The sequence below is a fragment of the Lissotriton helveticus genome, chromosome 3_1 (assembly GCF_964261635.1).
Source record: "Lissotriton helveticus chromosome 3_1, aLisHel1.1, whole genome shotgun sequence".
NCBI classification, from domain to species: Eukaryota; Metazoa; Chordata; class Amphibia; order Caudata; family Salamandridae; genus Lissotriton; species Lissotriton helveticus.
In genome coordinates this window covers 1,496,936,602-1,496,953,953 of record NC_136061.1, presented here as the reverse complement: position 1 = coordinate 1,496,953,953, position 17,352 = coordinate 1,496,936,602, and the positions used below count along the sequence as shown (strand labels likewise).

General features: G+C 43.3%; 1 protein-coding gene across 1 annotated transcript in view; it reads left to right on the top strand.

The window, feature by feature from the left end:
• Nucleotides 1-17,352, top strand: part of TECTA (tectorin alpha) — a 386,873-nt gene that overhangs the window by 212,691 nt on the left and 156,830 nt on the right. The window lies entirely within an intron of this gene.

The window sequence follows — 17,352 nt, the reverse complement described above, 5'->3', positions numbered from 1 at the left end:
GACATTTGTGGTCACTGCCACAGCTCGCTTCAGTGATGTATTATTTAGCTCTGTTTTTGACATTATGCAAGCCTAAAGTTGGAACTATGGAATAAAGATGCCATGAGACTGTACACTTTTATGTCTATGTTGGGGTGACATGGTTGTGATACTAGGTGACACATTGTTGACATTCCACATGTCCATACTTACACAAGTAGCTTCGACTTATATTTGGTAATTCACAAGGGGATAACTTCATAACTTACCAGACGTGAATGATACTACATGAGCTAATGTGTGACAAGTGAATATATTGCAGTGCACAATGTGAAGAAAAATATACTGACAAATAGTGACAACACAGGAGTGTAGTAGTCAGTGTAGGTGGATGAAACCATTGTTGTAGGAGCCACATTGTCTGAAGTCCAAAGTCCAACGCACTCCTCCAATCAGAAATGACAAAGTGTACAGGAATAGTCAACAAAGTGAATGTTTTGCCCACAAAGGAGGACATCAGGTGCAACTTTTGTTCATGGCCGTGGTGGCTGCTTTGCCAACTGAACCTCCTGGATTTTTCCTTGGATGTCCTGGCCCACGATGGGGGGATCCACTGCTGCAGGGTCAAGGGTGTATGAGGAGTCATCCCCTGACAGGCCCTCCCTTCGTGTGGCTGCCATGGATGTAGAAGGGCAAAATGTAGATGGACCACAGAAAGGGGTAGGTGGTGGATGAAAAGCCCTTCAGAGTATGGTGTTAATGTCTCTCAGCACCTGTACGAGCTGGACCATGTTGTCATTGCTGGTGTCCAGCCTCTGGTCTATGGACCTCTGCAGCTGCTTCATCTCCCTGAGTTTCTCAAGTACCTGGCCAGTCACTCCTTGGGAGTCCTCAAAGGCTACCAGGATTTAGGCAATGTTGGCCTGGGCATCAGTGCCACCAGTGGCTTCACTTTGTGGGCCCACCACCCCTGCCCCAACAGGCCTATGTCCCTGGGCGAGCCTGCCCTCTCCCACTTGCTCCTCCATCCTCAGTGAGAGTGTTGTCGATCCTCACCTCCAGAAGTGGGACTGGGGTGCAGGAGATGTTGCTGCCCATGCTAGGTCTACTGGTTGTTCAGGCAGAGGTCAGCAGAGATGATGTAGGTGGGGTGGGAGGTGTGGTTGTGGGAACAGTGAGACTCACTGGTGCTGTCTGCCCAGGTTGACTGGATATGCCAGTTTGGTCCGCCGCGTCCATGTGTCCAGGAGATTCTGCATTACTGGAGGCTTGATCCAGGGGTGGAGGCGGAGGTGGAGTCTGGGTGGTGTCCTGATTCTGGGCAGATGTTGTACCCTATCAACCTTTTCAGACATTGAGTAGATTGTTATTGCTGTAAGTATGGTGTGTGCATCCACACAATTTGGTACATTGTGAGTTCAGACCTGGGAGAGGCAAGACTGGTGCGGTTAACATTGTGAATTATCCCCGTTGTGTTTGACTCAATTGCAAAATATTGGGAGACATCCTTTAGATGAATTGGTATTGGCCTGATCATTTGCTGTACTGAAATGCTTCATGCTGACACGAGGGATAGACATGCCATCTCCAAATAACGTGACCCCAACACAGTGTAGAAGTTACATGTGTATTACTACATTCCAAGTCCTAGGTGGGTACATATAGGCATACATACAACTGGTAGTAGATTTAGCATTGGTAATCATGTGTGCTGTGCAGTCTCAGTGGATCACTAGCCATTTCATATTAGCTGGGTTACCTTAATGTGTTACTGATATTTGATATTGTGTCACTCATGGTCTCATTATTTTCAGTGTTGACATGGCTGACAAGTGAGTATGGACAAACAACAGTGGTGCCCCTTGTTCAGAGTTAGAGGTACAGCGCCTCATGGTAGTTGTAGTCATTTCATTCTCTCATACCACACACTTGACCAATGGATAACTGCGTGTTAGGTTAACATCAGCAGTCACATGGCTGACATGTGCCTCTTGTTCAGAGTTAGAGGTACAGAGCCTCATGGTGGTTGTAGTGGGTTCAAAATCTTGTAAGAGACACTTGACCAATGACTAACTGCATGTGAGGTGGAACATGGTTGACAAGTGCGTATGGGCAAATGGCACTAGTACATCAGGTTAAGTGTTCAAGCAACAGGGCCTCATGGTAGTTGTTGTTTCAATCTCTCACACCACACACTTGACCAATGGCTAACTGCATGCAAGGTGAACATCAGTTGTCACATGGCTGAGAAGTGAGTATGGGCAAATTGCACTAGTACATCTTGTTAAGTGTTAAGGCAGCAGGGCCTCATGGTAGTTGTTGTTTCAATCTCTCATTCCATACACTTGATCAATGGCTAACATCAGTAGTCACATGGCTGACAAGTGAGTATGGGCAAACAACAGTGGTGTCTCTTGTTCAGAGTTAAAGGCACAGAGCCTCATGGTAGTTGTACTCATTTCATTCTCTCGTACACCACACCTGACCAATAGCTAACAGCACGTGGGGTGAACTTCAGTAGTCACATGGCTGACAAGGAAGCATGGGCATACGGCACTAGTACATCTTGTTAAGTGTTCAAGCAGCAGGGCCTCATGGTAGTTGTTGTTTCAATCTCTCGACCAATGGTTGACTGCATGTGAGGTGAACATCAGTAGTCACATGGCTAACAAGTGGGTATGGGCAAACAACAGTGGTGCCTCTTGGTCAGAGTTAGAGGTACATGGCCTCATGGGAGTTGTAGTCATTTCATTCTCTCATACCCCACACTTGACCAATGGCTAACTGCATGGAAGGTGAGCATCAGGAGTCACATGGCTGACAAATAAGCATCGACAAACAACAATGGTGACTCTTGTTCAGAGTTAGAGGTACAGGGCCTCATGGTAGTTGTAGTCATTTCAATCTCTCGTTTAGCCACACACTTGACCTATGGTTATCTCCATGTGAGGCGAACATCAGTGGTGACACGGATGACAAGTGAGCATGGGCAAACAACACCAGTACATCTTGTTAAGTGTTCAAGTATAAGGGCCTCATGGTGGTTGTTGTCATTTCAATCTCTTGTACCGCACACTTGACCAATGGCTAACTGCATGAAAGGGGAACATCAGTAGCCACATGACTGACAAGTGATAATGGGCCTCTTGTTCAGAGTTAGAGGTACAGGTTCTCATGGTCCTCATGGTAGCTGTAGTTGTTTCATTCTCTCAATAATGAGAAACACCAGAGCAAGAGCTGAGATGTCTGCAAACAAAACATTGATAGGTTGTGAGTCGATGTTAATTACCAGTCTCCATTTCCCCAGGTATTCCGGTCAAGCCCTCAGAATGCAGGATGGCGTGCACCTTCTTCTTCCTGGCTGTGAGTTCTAATGGTGGGCCAGGAGGATCACAAACAGTCTTCTAGCCCACCAGGTGGTGCCTGGAAGCCCGGTTCTTAACCGAAGTCATCATTTATAAGCCACCTCTTCCTGATGTTCTCCTTCATACGTAGGGTGGTACCTACATCATTGTAGCGAGGTCGGGGTGGAGAGACGCACTAACTGGTGGATGCCTGTTCCTAATTACCCTCGTTCCCCACAGACCAACGACCCGAGGGCTGAGTGGGACAGCGTTTCGGAGCAGGAAGAGAAAAGAGACCGCGGCTCCTTTAACTGGACCTTCATGGAACAAGACGCGACTCCGCCCCTCTCTGACGTCGGTACTCACGGACTGGACAAGAGGCAGGAAATCCTGTACAGTGGGTGTGTTCACACCCCGGAGGTCGGAAGTGGAGAAGGCGAGCGAGAGAAGAGGACCGGAGCTGCCGAAGAAGACGAGAGAACAGCGAGTGCAGGAGAGCCAGGAGGCCAACGACCCCGTGTTCCGCCGTGCCACACTCCAGAGGGAGGAGTGTGGCTTTCCCAGGTACGGAGGCGTTGGGCGGCCTGGGTGGGGAAGAAGAACGCCCCTGTGTAAATTTGTAGATATCCCTGTGCGTGCCTTTTCCGTGTGTGTGTCCCGATTCCCGTCTTCCCCCCCCTTACCCGTCCTGTAAACCCTCACGAGCCTGCCCTCCCCTTAGCACGAGCACAGGTAGAGTAAAGATACACAGGTGTCCCCTCACTCACTCGGCCCCTGGAAATACGCCATCCCAAGACCTGACTCTAACGGCTCCCTCTGTTGGTCTCCTTTTTCCTTCGGTACACCTGAGAACGGAAGCGGGACGAAGTAGACGCTTGCCAGGTCAGCCGGACATCTTCATCCCGAAGACATCGCCACCACGAACAACCTGGAGTTCGCCAAGGAAAGACTAACCTTTAGGACAAAGCGCACCATAAAAATAAAGCCCAGTTTGAAGAAATATACGGGTGTACTGCCTCTTTCTGAACCAGAGCCCACTACCAGACCCCCTCCCACGCCTACAATCATTTAATTTATTAATTATCCTCACCCAAACTTTATTCTTGCTACTCAGAGGAGTTTGTTGGACTTAGGCTCCGAACAATTATGGCTCTACTCTAATGATTTCATCCACCATCACTGACAACTCAGTGCCAGAGAAACATGGATTTTATGCAGGTGACATGTTAATTAAATAAAGTGAGTGACTGTGAAGAAAATGGAAAATTACTTTACCACAAGGAATTGTGTTGAAAATAGAGCAAAACACATGTGTGGAGTGTGTGTGTGATGGGATTGTGTGAAAAGGGCAGCCTTCTCTCACCAATAGTGTTGTCTATCTTGCTGTGCTGCAGTGTAGTGGCAAAGGATCATGGTCTGGATGGGGTGTGTTTTATAGTTTGGTTTGTTGGTGTGTTGACTTTGGAAATGGCCATCAGCTGTGTAGATTTTTCTGCATCTAATGTGCAAGTTGGTGGAGCTTTATGGTAGCTGTAGGGTGGCCGTCTATCGCTGTTTTGAAACCGCTGATGTGGGACTGCCTGTACAGCAGTTCACTCGTAATCAGCTCAGTGGTGGTAACATTGCCCTGTAAGCATCAGAGTCCCTATCGTCAACATTTCTGTCTGCCATTGCCCATGCAAAGTCTTCTCTGACTGACGCGGCCCATGTGGAAAACACTCTGACCACCGCGGTTGGTGGTTTGTCCTGCATGCATCGTAATATGGTGGGGCTAACTTTGTGGCTTTGGCGGGCAGAATCGGACCACTGCCATGGCGCGATCGTAATAAGCCCCTTAGTCCTGTTGTTTGGAAGTCAAAAATCTCCAGCGGGACAAAACTGCAGGCTGTAGCAGACAAGGGCTCCAGGAGGCTAGATATACTTTTGCAGAGGAGCCACTGAACAGGATTTGCTGCTGTGGAGAAGAGGGAGCAGGAGCCACCACATAGTCAGGCTGAACCGGCGATGCATCTTGGGCAGCTTGGCAAGCAGATAGGTCCCAGTCTCCTGTTGATTCTAACAGCACTTTTTGATAGAACATTTTCTAAGTCCCAAGGTGTGAAGTTCTTTGTGACCGTGCTGAGGAAGCTCCTATGAAATGTAAGTGAGGCAGGGAACAGCTCCGCCCCACACGTCCTGGCAGGATGGCCCATACTGCAACACCTCAACACCTAGTTCTCCTTTGTCTCACTACCCAGGACAAATACACAAAGGCCAACTGTAATGTCTGACCCAGGATATCCGCTACAGGCACTAAATGATTAGGGCAAGAAAATGCCAACTTTCAAAAAGTGCATTTCCAGAATTGTGACTTAAAATTTAACTTTATCATAAAAAAAAGGATTTTGAATTACAATTCTTTTGGGACCAAACATGATATTTCTATCTGTTCATACACATGTTATCACTTATTAAATGTTATAAGGTAACCCAATGTTTTCCTATGAGAGACGTGGGCCTCACAGTAGTGAAAAACGAATTATGGGTTTTTTCACTACCAGGACATGTAACACCCAAAAGTACATGTCCAACTTTTTAAATGCACTGCACCCTTCACCAATTGCCCAATCACACTTGGGGTGAGGCAAAATAGGACCCACACCTACCGAATGGCTGAGCTTTTAACGACATTTTGAAGTATTAATACCCCGTGTCCCCGAAGAATAAAAAAAAAAGACCCCAAGATAGGGAAAACTGTTTACCCTGTCTAATCTATTTTTATCAAATGTAAGGGAAGGGGTGCCCATCCATTTTGGGCCACATGCCATGATTTACAATTTGGTAAAAGTAGTGATCAGATCAAGATCCTCCAGAGACTGGGTAAAGGAAATAACAAGGAAATGCATAACACTTTATCATTGGGACATCCAAACAGGGAGAGGTTAAACCAGGACTCAACTTATTAATATATATAACAAAAAAGAAGAGAGGTGAGAAAACATCCATTGCACCCCCCCCTTATTGCTTGGACTAAACCTAAACGTAGCTGACAAATTTTCATGTAGCTCAAGAAGGATCAACCACAGCTTAGTACGATAAGGTCAACATTTAAACATTGCTCCATGGTACCGAGCTGCTCCCTGAATCCAAATTGACAAGGATTTAGTATATCGTTGTTGATAACCAATTGTTGCATTCTGTTATATATGACTCTTCCAATAATGTTGACAGAGGTATCAGTGAGTGAGTTAGGTTGCTTACATCTCAGCTCAAGTGGTTATGCTTTTAAAATAAGGGAACTTGGTTCAGGTGGACCAAGAGCTTGGTAGATGCTTCCATTCGAGATTGTTAAAAACGTTGGTCAATACTGTCGCCTAAAAGTTGATATTCCACTTCAACAAGAAAATTGGCATCCCATAGGGTCCGGGGACTTTGCCTACAGGTCTCTGGTGAATAGCTTCAGATGGATGTATGATGGAACAATGAGTGCCTTTACCACACAGTTTTTACAACACAGTATCTATTACAACGCACGTTTTCACCACAAAACACATTACCGTGGATATACGTAGGGTTTATTAAAAGTATCATTACCACGAATACCATTACCACTGAGTACACCAGCATGCTTACTGTTACAACGCGTCATTACAACAAATACAAAAAAGCACTTTAATTCATAGAATATAAAAAAAATTACAAGAAATTAAATAACAACACAAAATATACAAATATATTCCAAAACAAATTCAACAAATAAACATCATAAATTAAACATGAGACCATATAACTAATATTGAAAAAAACGCATTCCCAAATACAACGTTTGCAACTTAGTTCTACCTTCATTTTAACCCCTTACTTTCACCATTCACAAATAAAAATGCCTCTTGTTTAAAAACAGGAGATGAAATAAATTTGTTCTTTATACGAACAGAATAATAAACAACACATTCGACAACAATGGGAGAGATAGGGAAAAAGAAGACACTCTCTCAGTCCCCAGTTAAATGCAAATAAACAAGAAAAGAGAGGTCAGATCAATCTCTGAAAAATCTCTGAAAACCAGAAATGATGGAGTCAAAACAAGGTTCACACACCCACTTTGGGTGGTAAAGAAAGCCCTCACACACCGACCTAGTCAGTGTCATGCTTCATCATCGGGCCCCACCAAAGAGGCCTAGTGCCTCTTCGGTGTGCTACGACGCCAGAAAGACTGCGGAGCTGGTTGTGTGGGGAGGGCGTGCTATAAATTACAGTGAAAGTTAATAGTGCCTTGCAAGGGTATCAAAAATAAATTTTAATAAGTGATCCCTAAGGCACAGAACACGGAGTATTATGTGTCTGAATTTAGCTGCCAAGGTATTAGGGTTGGTTAAATTCAGAAAATACTCATATTAATCTTAGTCAACATGTTTCTGCCATATGGGTGGTTTTATTTACCAAGGCATTCGTCAGGACTAAACCCCGGCGGTATGGGCTCTCTAATCACCCACCCTAACCTGAGGACGTGAAAGTGAAAAATTAAAAAGGTGAAAAAGTGCTTAAAAAGGGAAAGAGCAAATTGCTCATTCCAAAAATACTCCGAAATTTTTTTGGAGTGTTACAGCACCTGTAATGTGAAAGACATAGACAAACAGAAGACAAACATACATATTGTTAATATGAGCCTTACTGTATAATCATAGTGCTCCATAATACGTGGCTTAAATTGTGTTCCCAAAGTAAACACTGTTTTTAAACACCATCCAAATAGCCCCTAGAGGATGATAGCGGGTAACTCTGGGAAGTGACATGCTAAAGGTGTCTATTTACAAGAAACGTTCTAAAAGGGGGTTAAAAACACAATATGTGTACTCCTTATGAAGGGATCAATGGACCTAAAAGGTCAGTGCCCCTCATGATGGTATATCAAGGTTGATCTCTCACTTTAAAATAGGGCGCTACTGGCACCATGGGTCTCGGGAGGGGGGTTGGAGCGGACCTGGCACATCCTAAAAGGGAAAGAGGTACAGTTGAAAAACAGCATGTGCACGAGTGAACACTTAGCTTCATTTGCAGGAATTTCAGCATTCTCGGCGGTAGTGTCTACTCACGCCCTCAGCGCTCACAACCCGCCTTCAACCTAGCTGTGGACCTCAATACCGGACCCCGAGGATGAAAAACGGGGCCGGTAGCTTTGTTTATAAAGGAATCAATTCCCGTGTGTGCCGCTCTTCCGGGTGGGCGTGTCCCGCCAAATCGAGGCTTGGGACGCGCCAGCCCTCCCTGGGAGGCTTGGTCAGAATTCAGATGGAGGCTTGGATGCCGTCTTCTATCGATTCCCCATGTAAACGAATGGTGCGGTGATAATCACTAAGTTATGCATTACTGGGTGCGCATCATGGAAATTATGTGCAACGAGGGTGCCTAAATCCATTTGATGTAATAAGTGTGCAAATTTTATGAATATCAGATTTTATGGGGGAAAAAAACTATATTGATTAGACTACATGGCTGATTCAAAATAATTACAAAAGACACTGCAATTATAGAGTGCTTAATAGTAGAAGAGTGAACAGGTCAAAACAGAGTACAAAGAGAGCTCTATTTCTATTCAGTTAGCCACTAAGTGGAAAGAACAGAGTCATAGGTCGATGGGCAAATCACTGGGTAAATGCCAATTACTGCATAAGGGAGTTTCTCAGACGTTATGATATCCGTATGGAAAAGTTGGAGACTGATCTCAAGATAGTACTGTGTTCCATGGGATGTCATCATTCAGCCCATTTATATTTGTGCCCAAACGATACACCCAGCGTTGCTCCTTTTCAAACAGTCTGCTGGTTATGTTGGTTGAGCCACTCACCACTTCAATTACCGTCCACCTTATGTCATTTGGAGTGTGGTTACTGTCCAAAAAATGACGGCTCAGTTTGGTGGTCACTTTCTTACATCTAACATTGCTCCGATGCTCGCAAATGCGTTGTTTTATCTTGCGCATGGTCATGCCAACATAGCGTTGCTGGCAGGGGCATGTGATCAAGTAAACCACGTTCATAGGGTTGCAATTTGTATGTTCTCTTTGTGTCCATACTTTTCCTGCCTCAAGTGACAGAGTTTTGGTAGCTTCAGTCAGGTGGCAGACACTACAGTCAGAGCAAGGATAATGACCTATAACTCTGGGCATACCCCAGGCAACGGTGACTGTGGGTGTGGAATGGGGTGGCTTTTCCCTGGGACGAGTGTGCACCAAAGCATCTCTAAGGCTTCGTCCTTTTTTGAAAGAAAAGAGGGGTTTCTCCCAATTGTCTTTGTAGGAAGTCAATATGTTCCAATGCTTATTGATGGATTTTTTCATCAAATTAGAGAGACTGCTGTATGTGGTAACACACGTGAGTGGTATTGACTCAGGGTTAGCGATCTTTTCTTCTAAAAGAGCCTCTCTAGGTTGGTTCCTAGCTCTTTTGAAACCCTTGGTTAGGATAGGTGCTGGCAGACAGAGGCTATCCAGCACCTATCTTGATCACATGCCCCTGCCAGCAACGCTATGTTGGCATGACCACGCGCAAGATAAAACAATGCATTTGCGAGCATCGGAGCAATGTTAGATGTAAGAAAGTGACCACCAAACTGAGCCGTCATTTTTTGGACAGTAACCACACTCCAAATGACATAAGGTGGACGGTAATTGAAGTGGTGAGTGGCTCAACCAACATAACCAGCAGACTGTTTGAAAAGGAGCAACGCTGGGTGTATCGTTTGGGCACAAATATAAATGGGCTGAATGATGACATCCCATGGAACACAGTACTATCTTGAGATCAGTCTCCAACTTTTCCATACGGATATCATAACGTCTGAGAAACTCCCTTATGCAGTAATTGGCATTTACCCAGTGATTTGCCCATCGACCTATGACTCTGTTCTTTCCACTTAGTGGCTAACTGAATAGAAATAGAGCTCTCTTTGTACTCTGTTTTGACCTGTTCACTCTTCTACTATTAAGCACTCTATAATTGCAGTGTCTTTTGTAATTATTTTGAATCAGCCATGTAGTCTAATCAATATAGTTTTTTTCCCCCATAAAATCTGATATTCATAAAATTTGCGCACTTATTACATCAAATGGATTTAGGCACCCTCGTTGCACATAATTTCCATGATGCGCACCCAGTAATGCATAACTTAGTGATTATCACCGCACCATTCGTTTACATGGGGAATCGATAGAAGACGGCATCCAAGCCTCCATCTGAATTCTGACCAAGCCTCCCGGGGAGGGCTGGCGCGTCCCAAGCCTCGATTTGGCGGGACACGCCCACCCGGAAGAGCGGCACACACGGGAATTGATTCCTTTATAAACAAAGCTACCGGCCCCGTTTTTCATCCTCGGGGTCCGGTATTGAGGCCACAGCTAGGTTGAAGGCGGGTTGTGAGCGCTGAGGGAGTGAGTAGACACTACCGCCGAGAATGCCGAAATTCCTGCAAATGAAGCTAAGTGTTCACTCGTGCACATGCTGTTTTTCAACTGTACCTCTTTCCCTTTTAGGATGTGCCAGGTCCGCTCCAACCCCCCTCCCGAGACCCATGGTGCCAGTAGCGCCCTATTTTAAAGTGAGAGATCAACCTTGATATACCATCATGAGGGGCACTGACCTTTTAGGTCCATTGATCCCTTCATAAGGAGTACACATATTGTGTTTTTAACCCCCTTTTAGAACGTTTCTTGTAAATAGACACCTTTAGCACGTCACTTCCCAGAGTTACCCGCTATCATCCTCTAGGGGCTATTTGGATGGTGTTTAAAAACAGTGTTTACTTTGGGAACACAATTTAAGCCACGTATTATGGAGCACTATGATTATACAGTAAGGCTCATATTAACAATATGTATGTTTGTCTTCTGTTTGTCTATGTCTTTCACATTACAGGTGCTGTAACACTCCAAAAAAATTTCGGAGTATTTTTGGAATGAGCAATTTGCTCTTTCCCTTTTTAAGCACTTTTTCACCTTTTTAATTTTTCACTTTCACGTCCCCAGGTTAGGGTGGGTGATTAGAGAGCCCATACCGCCGGGGTTTAGTCCTGACGAATGCCTTGGTAAATAAAACCACCCATATGGCAGAAACATGTTGACTAAGATTAATATGAGTATTTTCTGAATTTAACCAACCCTAATACCTTGGCAGCTAAATTCAGACACATAATACTCCGTGTTCTGTGCCTTAGGGATCACTTATTAAAATTTATTTTTGATACCCTTGCAAGGCACTATTAACTTTCACTGTAATTTATAGCACGCCCTCCCCATACAACCAGCTCCGCAGTCTTTCTGGCGTCGTAGCACACCGAAGAGGCACTAGGCCTCTTTGGTGGGGCCCGATGATGAAGCATGACACTGACTAGGTCGGTGTGTGAGGGCTTTCTTTACCACCCAAAGTGGGTGTGTGAACCTTGTTTTGACTCCATCATTTGTGGTTTTCAGAGATTTTTCGGAGATTGATCTGACCTCTAATAAACAACACATACACAATAAAACTCTGTGAAAAACTGACATCCCAGCATATATCTTTGTTTAAATGTTCAACTACCACAACAAACATGTATAGAAAGGGCCGCCCACTATTTCACATCCTCTACTATTACACAGAAAATATTACCGAACCAAGACTTGACTACCACAAACTACACCATCTACCCATCTCAGTAAGTGAAACTTTCACAATGAAATGCTTATATTTGCATTGCCTCCTTATAAGACACACCTATTAATTTTTCTTTTTGCTAAATTTACAGATTTTGACCATAAACTTTAAAAAAGTTGACCCGACTAAACAATTCTGGGTTCATATATTTAAAGTTATGTTACATACAATAAGTTTCAGTTTGATAAAATATCATCTTTCTACACATCTATCAAAACTCAGGGCACTTGCTGAAGAGTAACTAAGGGGCAAAATTAATATTCTAACACTACCTAGTACATACCTCAAAGCAGGTGCTGGACAGTGAATAAAGCCCAAAATGTATATTTCAACTCCACCGAGTAAATCCTTCAGGGCAGGTGCTGGGAACTAACTATGGGTAAAATTACTATTCTAACTCCATCTTAGTACTTACCTCAGGGCAAGTGCTGGACAGTGACTAAAGGTCTGATTACAGTGCCGTTCAGACTGACTACTGAGGTCCTGTCGGAGGCAGTATAAATGCCGCGGTCTCGTCTGAAGTGGTCGGTTTGACCACTGAATTGCGAAACATGCATCCTGTACTCCAACCAACAGCTGAAAGACCGCCTACTCCGATAGCCTTTGTACGACTGCCGAGATGGCAGTCAGAGAAAAATATCACCCATAGGGCAGTACAGGGACCTCTGACTGTTGTCCAGATTACAATGTGGGTTTCTGATGACCAAACCGTGGAGGTTCGACCGACAGCCTTGATTAGTCAGAAAAATTGATCTGGGGTGCATACTCACGCAAATCCGCTTCTCTCCAGCAGTCTATATCATAAATCCCTTTCTTCGGGGCCCCCTACACCTAAGTAGCTGCACCCCAATGACTATGACCCTGTGTGTGCCGAAATCCAGGTAAGTCCTTATGTGGTATGTACCCCCATTGAATGGACTGTGCACATTACCCAACATTCCAGCAATGGGGTGCATGGTGCACAAGGTATGTCCCAACATGTCATGCAAATGTGTACAATTCACATGTTTTCTGTGATTTTGTATGCATTTGCATAAACATATTTGGGGATATTTGCCCCGATGTAGATGCGACCGCCGCTGTAGCAGCGGTTGCATCATAATACGATGGAGAGAAACTTCCCGGCCTCAGGCAAAATTACTATTCCAACTCCACCAAGTAATCACCTCAGGGCAGATGCTGCACATTACTTACTATGGGAAAATTATTATTCAAGATATACGAAGTACATACCTCCAGGCAGGTGCTGGATAGTGACTAAATGCCAAAATTACTAATCTGAAACCACCAGGTAATTACCTCAGGGAAAGTGCTGCACACTGACTAGGGAAAATCACTATTCCAACTCCAACAAATACTTACCTCGGAGCATGTGCTAGACAGTCACTAAAAGCCAAAATTACTATTGTAACGCCACTAGAAATATACCTCAGGATAAATACTGGACACTGACTAGGGAAAATTACTATTAGACCTCCAGCAAGTACATACCTCAGGGCAGGTGCTGGACTGTGACTAAGGACCAAAATTACCATTTTACCTCCACCAAGTACTTATCTCAGGACAGGTACTGGACAGTGACTAGAGAGCAAAATTATTAATAAAACTTCACCGAGTACTTATCTCAGAACAACTGCTAGATAGAGACTAAAGTACAATTTCAATAGTTTAAAAGCACCAAATATTTAACTAAAACAAAATGCTCAAATTCATACAATACATTTATTTAAAAAAATGTATAAAGTATCTTGGGGCATATTACCAAGCCCCAGCGATAATTATCGCTAAGCGCACTTAGCGCTAGGATAATTATCGCGGGTAGCGTGGATTTTTATCACTGAGATAGCGTGCTATCAGCAACGCTTATCTCAGAAGTGATAAAAATCCTCGCGCTAACTGCCAAATGAGAGATTATCGCTGGAAAACCAACGATAATCTCTCGAAGTTTGGTGTTAGCTTGATGATAGGGGCTCACAAACTTAGCCATGTTATCCACCTTCCATAGGATATCATGGCTAAGTCAGGAAAATCCCAGGTGTAAAGAAAGCAGCGCTAACCGCAGTTAGCGCTGCTTTTTTAATCACTAACAGGGTTAGCGATATCCTTGATAATAGGAGAAATGTCGCTTAACAACATTTCTCCTATTATTTTTCTCTGGAACGCTCCCTTTGCATCTCATTAGAGATGCAAGGGGAAGCGTAGAGAAAAAGGGTGCTAACATGCAAATTTGCGTGTTAGCACCCTGTTGTTGATAGGAAGATAATTTTATCTCCGCTTTCTTGGCTTTTAAAGCCAAAAAAGCGGAGATAAATTCCTTGATAATATGCCCCCTTGTTCCTTCTGTAAACATATACACCTACCTACAAAACAACTAAAAATAAACACAACTACAGGACCTATCCTAAACAACAAATACAAAAATATTCAGATAAGTATTGTAAATATCAACAGTAAATAATAAGATAAACACTATACACAAAAACGTTTATAAAAACTAATGAATTGCATTTTTTGATGGAAGATGGGTGGTACTTTTAAATCAAAACCACATCCATTCACCCAAATTACACTATTCACACTAACATAAATAACTCAACCGCCCCATTAGTATATAGTTGACTCACTGATAAGCAATCCCCAACATACACTAAGGGCCTGATTACGACTTTAGCCATACTGTGCCGGCTTTGCACTGGCATAGCACCACCAAAGCTGTGCATGGCCCACCCACCAGATTACGAGTTCAACTTGTGTCTGGTGGGCTTTTCTTTTGCTGTTCCTATGGCGGTGCCCTGAATACGGGCACCGCAATGGGAAACAAAAATCAGTTTCAGTACGCATGGACTGTGAAGCCCAGGCTGTGCTGGAACTTGGGGTGCATTCCTCACTGTCAGCCTTTTCATAGCAGGCTCACCCCCAGGAAAAGACTGGCAGTGGGGAAACTCATAACATGTTTGGCGGACTGTGGCAGTCTTGCCTTGCATATTGCATACCACTGTCCACTGGGCCACCACCAGGGAATGGCAGTTCGCTGGTGCAGTTGGCGCAGCGGTGGAGGTCCGAATAGCCGCCACGTAATTCGGCAGCCGCAGAACCACCACCGCTGCGCCACCACGAGTCTGGCGGTCAAAGACCACCAGACTTGTAATCAATCCCTGAATTATTAACAGTTATAAAACCTTAAACATTGAATAAATGTCCTAGAAAAGTAATAATTGACTTTGAATTATCAATGATTAATACAATTACAAAAACATACCCTACAACCCAAATTCAAGGATGTTTGTTTCACTCTTCTCAGGCATATTGGCGTAAAATTCTAAAATCATCCTTAGTTGAGGATTACTTATCAAACAGTAAACTTTATTTCGAGTTTTTCAAAAAACGACCTGCCTTATGCTTTGGTCCTCCTGATAGTGTTGACGAGTACTACACAGCAATTTCTGAATCACAATATTTTACCCAAAATGAAGATAAATTTGCACAACTACTAAAATTATTTTGCAGATACATGGATTGGCCATCTTCAAGCAGGGCGGGTCACAGGAGGAGACCAAGATTTCCTGTTGAACGGTGGAACTGTTACTTTATCTGCTCAGAGGGATGCAAAGACTAACAATGTCATTGAGGGACGGGACAATTCCTTCAGCAAATCAATTGGCAAATCCCACCGAACTTCTATAATTTTTGGGAAAATTTGATGGAGGAACAAAGGGCTTCATAATGGTGGTCGGTTGGGCTGCTGACCGGCTTCATATTGGGCCATGGTGGCAGTTGGAAAGTGCTTTTTTCTAATGCGGCTTTGGAAAAGGGCTGCAGCACAAGACACAGTAGAAAAAAGTACTTTGTGCACATCTATGCACCGTGTGCGAAGGACCACGGTGCATGGGTGTGTGGGGGGGGACTACATCTGCCCCCAGGCTACGTAGCAGTGGCCCATGAGGGACGGGCCCATTCTTGGGCCCCAAAAGTACCTATTCTTCTGCCTTTTCATGGCGGTCGGACCACCATGAAAAGTCAGTTGAAAAGGAACATCCTAATCCCTCTGGTGGTGCCTCCATTGTAGGGTTAGGACTCCGACCTCTGCCATGATGGGATCCTGGATCCTTTCGAAGACAGTGGTCTTTCCACCCGACCGCTGTGGTCTGACCATCTGCATTGTAATGCTGCGGTCAGATGGCCTGGATGTCAGTGGGACCTCCACCGACGGCCTACAGATGGCGTTCCCAGCGACATCATTATTGTGCAATCACTGTCAGTTAGCCTAAACCCACGTACATACAAAAAGAGTAAAGAAATGTCTGAGAGACTATTGGGTTAAATTTATAATTGTCGCTGATGGTGGCTTCAGACTACCTGGACAGCATTGCATTCATATTACATTACTAATACTAATAATTCTCTAAATTACGTGCTTATTTAAAAAAAATGTAAACAATTCAATTATCATTTTTACATTTTATTTTTAACAAATTATCACAAATTTGAATTCCTACCTGTAGCTGACTTCTTTCTTCAACTCTTGCTGACTTTTCAAACAATGTGTCACTAAGAGTAAACAGTAATCCAATAATCCATATATATACACAAATTAACATCCACAGGAAAAAAAATTAAATCCTCAATAGGCATGATTTCAAATGAAAAACCATCACCTGCAATTTAATTATTATGAATGTATTAATTGTAAATCTAAAAAACTCACTATAATAACAGAAAAATTGTTTACATTTTATTTTCTGTTACGATAACTTAGACAAAAACTATTCTCCAAAAACGAAAAGATTTTCCAAAAAAGGCATTAGTAAAGAACATCAATATTAACAACTTTAATAAAAACATCACCCTAAAAAATAACACTGTTTTCAAATTGTAATATCAAAAAAATAAAGTTGTAGTACTGTATTTTATACATCCATCTTCATCCTGAAGGCACATGATCTTTGTTCTGAGAGAAGTACTAACAGTATAAAAAACATACAGGCAAAAAAGTTAAAATGTTGCTTTTAATTCAAAGAAGTTAGAAAAGTTTTACTAAGTTAGCTTATAACGTTTCCAAACTGACTTTGGAAAAAAACTCCTGACGTAAGCATATAAACACAAACTGCAAGGGAATGGAAAAAGGATAAAAACAGCAGATAGGAGTATCTAATATCTAACTACCTTTCCCTGTAACTTATAAAAATCATAGCCACCTATATACTTAGTAGACTGAAACTCTTTGTTTATTTAGACCATAATCGTTAAAAACAACGGGATCCCAGAATAAATAAATTACAATACAATTCATTAAAACTTCCTTACAATAATACTCATAATAAAAAGTATGGTATCCACGTCCTTTGCCCAATAGCAGCCACCTT